Source organism: Ornithodoros turicata, chromosome 3, assembly GCF_037126465.1.
Source record: "Ornithodoros turicata isolate Travis chromosome 3, ASM3712646v1, whole genome shotgun sequence".
Classification (NCBI taxonomy): Eukaryota; Metazoa; Arthropoda; class Arachnida; order Ixodida; family Argasidae; genus Ornithodoros; species Ornithodoros turicata.
Genome location: NC_088203.1, coordinates 64,531,090 through 64,536,244, shown reverse-complemented (window position 1 = coordinate 64,536,244; position 5,155 = coordinate 64,531,090). Strand labels below are relative to the sequence as shown.

At 45.1% G+C, this 5,155-nt stretch overlaps 1 long non-coding RNA gene across 1 annotated transcript; it reads right to left on the bottom strand.

The window, feature by feature from the left end:
- Positions 1-371: 371 nt before the first annotated feature.
- Positions 372-851, bottom strand: LOC135387223 (uncharacterized). The gene is made up of 3 exons (XR_010420952.1): positions 802-851; positions 551-694; positions 372-472 (listed from the first exon to the last, which is right to left on the bottom strand). It is a non-coding gene; the product is annotated as an uncharacterized LOC135387223 (long non-coding RNA).
- Between the last annotated feature and the right edge of the window lie 4,304 nt (positions 852-5,155).

The window sequence follows — 5,155 nt, the reverse complement described above, 5'->3', positions numbered from 1 at the left end:
GCGGTACCTGTCTGAATCATGATAATAACATTAATAATATACAGTTCAAGTGATGCTAGAAATAAATAAAAAAACAAACAAAAATCATGTACACTGAGTGTTACACACCTTGCACGCATAACTTTTGGAGTGTATGCCGTTGACTTAGGAGCAAATTTCAGAAGCAAGGAGTGGAAGGATTCATGGCCTGATGTTTGCCCCACTGTAGAGAGCTGTTCAATATCCGTCAGTAGCCTTTTGTCTAGCACTATCTTGCACAGTTTTATGTAAACAAAAGTGCCTGCATGTTTGACATATAAAGTGAGAACACCATGCACACATTAGTCAATATGGGCTAGAAAGCAAATGTACTCTCACGCCCTCCAATTACCAGGCTGCAGCCAGGGTCTCCGGTCGCCAAGGTCACCGTGGAGGCAACGGTTGTATGGTCCGTCATGGCTGTCATGGATGTTGATAACATGCCGGGTCAAACCTAGATGCATTATCTCTTAGTTAGTATACACTGTCTCCTGAATGACGATACAGTTCATTTGAGTACGTAAGCTCATACTTCTCCACATGCTAAGCAGAAACTCTGTATTCCCCTCAGAGTTGCCACTACACCAGTAAAGGTGGTTACAAATATGCTGCACCCATTGTTTTAGGGCAGCACATGCACGGGAATTGGCTGCAGCTTCAAGCTTTTTCTTCATCCCTGCATTACAAGATCTTGTGAGCTACATAGCCCATAAGCATTTTGAAGCATGGCAATTGTATGACGCAACTGGTCATCATAAGCAATTATAATCTAGTTCTTGTTACCTTTTACAACATGCCAGATGTCAAATCCATGGACAATGGTTGGCTCATTCTCGCGCATGTACTTTCGGACAGCAGGATGGCGATCAGTAGTGATAGATGCAACTGTAATGCCCTTGCACTTCACTTCGTCCAGGCACCTTATGAACCCGGCCTTTTCCATGTGGCTGCTGGATCTAATATCTTCTGACTGGTGCAGATGAGATATGTTCAGGAATATTGCAATAAAATAACATTTAGCGAGCTGACAGAACTCACCTCCCCGACCTGAATTTGCACAGAGTTGATGATCTTCTGTGATGCTGCATCCATAAAGCTGTATGTGAGGTACTTAGCAGAGTGCCCAGAGGAGTCACATCTGCCATCACCCAAAAGGTTCACGTTCCTGTCTTGAAGTGAGGAGAGCAGGCATTCTGTTTCTGTAGTCGAGACCTACCATAGTGGATCAAAGGAAGCGATGACGTGAATAAGAATGAAATCACTGCATTCGTTATTCTGTTGTCATTGTGGCTGGAAGATTATTGCAACAGGAAATTCAAGCGCACCAAGTATGTATGATTTCTAATACCAGTCTATGCTCCGCAATATGGCCGTGAATTCTGATAGTCCTACCTGTGTCACGGCAGGGAGTAGGTACCCTCTCTGGTAGGTGTTCTATGCTACCTTCGAGATCACCTGAACATTAATTGACTCGAGTAACCGAAGAACCTGCTCGAAAGCAAATACACGGTGTCATTTGAATCTGTGCCAACATAACAGCCTATGAGTACTTGCCTTGGTTGCACTAGCCCTACTGAAAAGTATTGCGCCAGACAGCAAGATGTTTCCTGCAGCCATCCTGTTCACCTCTGGCTGGCTTTTCCAAGATAAAGTGTGCTCACTTGGGCACTCAGCTTTTACGGTGAGAAGTGTCCCTCGAACCTCTGTGCCCACTTTGCACGCAGCACCGCAAGTCCTGCCTTTCTCGAACAGTTCTAACAATGGAGCTTCAAATACGATGTACTTCTTCTGATCAATTGGTGAAGCAGAGGGCACACCACTGCAAAGTGGAAGAGCTTTTAGTATGTATCTGCAAACTTGTATGAGCAGGCTATGTACCATTCAAAACTGTGCACTCCCAACTTGAAAAAAGCGAAAACTCCCACCGGACATGGAGCTAGAGTATTATCGGCATCACGCGCAACAGCTATCTGGAACCGTGGCCAGGCACGTAGCAACTGAATCACGAGAGGTTCCTCCGGTAGCCGACACCGGTACTCTTGACTCTTTAATTTCCTTCCTTCAGCGAGAAATAGAGCACCGAGAACGAATGGTGCCACGGAAAAGGGAAGCTCCATCCCATCAGGCGGACTCTCTTTCATTTTGCCCGACCCCTAAAATCGCTTCTGCCGCAGCGCTCAATACCATCGCTGACTCGACAATTCGAGAGCGAAAGCCCTTTCCGTGTCTCCTTTGTGGATCCAACGATCATTCTGTTGCGAATTACGTTATCACCTTCACCCCAGAGCAAAAGCTTGTAAAATTGCGACAAGCGGGATGTTGTTTCAAGTGTGGCAAACCACGGCATCTGGCTAAAGACTGTCGCACTGCCAAGCGACTTTCCTGTTCAAACTGTACCGGCAAACACTTGACATCCTTGTGTTGCAAGAACGTGCAAGCTACGCATGCATCATCGGTGGATCACGCGATTAGCTCAGATCAGCATGACTTACCGCCCCCATCTCTTGGGAATCCCTTGCATGACGGCGCCGCCACCTCCATCAACGTTTCTAGTGTTCACAATGGCTCAGTCATCCTACTTGAAACTGCAAGATCATGGGTCGCAGCCCCGCGTTCCCCTAAGAGAAAGCTCATCCGTATATTGCTTGATGGAGGAAGCCAGCGGACGTTCATCCGCAAGGATGTTTCAGCAAAGCTACGATGCCCCACAGCAGGTCACGAACAGCTTGCTATCTTCGTACTAGGACGCCGTGCAAATGCCGAAACCTTGTCTCGCCGGGTGCGAATGTCACTGACGCCACTTTTGGCCCACGACCATCTGGAAATAGAGGCCATTGAGTTCCAAGATATGTGTGGGAAACCTTCCAATTCCAGAAGCCGCCATCACTGACCAACTCGTTGAATCTGGTATTCCCGTTGCGGACGATATTGCCTCTCGACTCGACATACCTGGCATCTCATTGCTAATAGGCTGTGATTACTACTGGCACGTCGTCACCGGCCAAGTGAAGAAATTGTGTGACGGTTTCGTGGCCGTAGAAACAATCTTCGGCTGGGTACTACAAGGTCCCCAACCAGGAGAGCTCAAACTTTCACGTCCACCCCCATTGGATACACATCTTCTACACGTTCAAGCTCAGGACGTAACTATAACCAAAGAACTACTTCAACGGTAGAAAGAGCGGTTTATTTGCTCGATGTGGCCGGGACCATCCTCGAAGAGAATGTGGAAAATGGTGGGCCGTCATAAAAGGAAGAAAACCAAATCGAACACACGCGCAAGTGCCAGGAACACCTGACAGGTGGGCGAGCTAGTGCTCCTGTCCTCCAAACCACAAGGAAGAGCAGTGTGGCCACTTGCACGTATCTCTGAGGTACAGCCAGGACGCGACGGAGTCATCCGAGCGTGCAAGGTAGTACTTCCCAACGGATCAGAAATACGTCGTCCCGTCCAGCACCTCCACAAGCTGGAGCTTTGACTGGAACTGGTACCTGCGGCCTCGATTGTCTAAGCTTCTCATCTGCGCCCGGGGAGTGTAAGAAATTGGACGACGATAACGTGTCCCCGATCACCTGTCAGGTGTCCCTGGCACCTGCGCGTGTGTTCGATTTGGTTTTCTTCCTTTTATGACGGCCCACCATTTTCCACATTCTCTTCGAGGATGGTCCCGGCCACATCGAGCAAATAAACCGCTCTTTCTACCGTTGAAGTAGTTCTTTTCTACACGAATATTTACTTATTCTAATTGAGATTACATATCCTGCATTGTGTTTATGCATAGTGGTCGTTGTATAGTGGTTACACATTTCTGATGACAGTGTGTGATTCGATTCTCTCAAAATCTGATTGCAATTGTGTGCCGCGTGTTACGATGATTAGAATGGTAGACTCCGCCTACGCGTCATGTTTGTAAAATCCTTCACTTGCGTCGCGTCATTTGATAGATTCCTCTCAACATATATTGTCAACTGTCCAATTGATTGAGAAATATATACACTGTGCAATTTAATTCATAAAATAAGCTTTCGCAAAATATTAGTGATCCTATTTTGTAAACAAAGATTGATGCAACATGCCTCTAACTTTCAATTAGCGATTCTTCTTCTACAATTCTATCTTTCGGATGTCGGTGTTGTATAAAGGGTAGTCGTGTAAAATGTCTTTGATTGTCAGCGCTGATTCCATGCGAGGATCCTTGTACATAGTGTGGAATAAACGTCTCCTTAGCAATCTTCAATCTAGCCATACTAATAAGCTGTTTTCTTTGCGATGTGTAGAATACATTACATTGATGACGAATATTACATTTATTATTTCAGTTATACACTTGTTTATTTCGATAAATTACATTTCTATTCCAAACTCGGAAGTTTTCGTTTGTTGTCTTGATTGATGAATTCCGAAGACATCAAATAGTTTAATCTTATTATTGGGCGCTTGAATCCAGCGTTGATTAACGCAGGTGATATGTTGTCGCCGTGTTTGTATTGCTTCAGCAACTTGCACTTTGTTGCGATGAACTTGTACAGTCTTTTATTGATGCTTCCTTTCTTTTTTTATGAATATTCTTGAATGGCGTACAAGAGAGTATTAGATGAAAATCGTCCGGTGGTCCACCGCAATAGATATGTTTGTTGAGTTTCAGTAAGTGATGATACATCAGACCTTGTACGACAATATTGAACTTCTGCTCATTCGACATCATTGCAAGAACTGGTAGAAGAAGAAAATTGTGTAGACGCTCTAGTGGGACATATCATATATAGAGGGAGAGAGAATGTACCCCACCAGACTCAAGTAACAAAGTGGTCCACCGCAATAGATATGTTTGTTGAGTTTCAATAAGTGATGATACATCAGACCTTGTACGACAATATTGAGCTTCTGCTCATTCGACATCATTGCAAGAACTGGTAGAAGAAGAAAATTGTGTAGACGCTCTAGTGGGACATATCACGTATAGAGGGAGAGAGAGAATGACCCCACCAGACTCAAGTAACAAAGGTAGCTGACTTGGTTGTACTGTGTCGGATACCTCTGTCAAGGTAATGTTTATAGTGCCTGAGTGGGATGAAAATTGTATATTGTCCGACTAGATTAGGTCGCAAGGATGATTTCATGATAGTTCAAGAGATA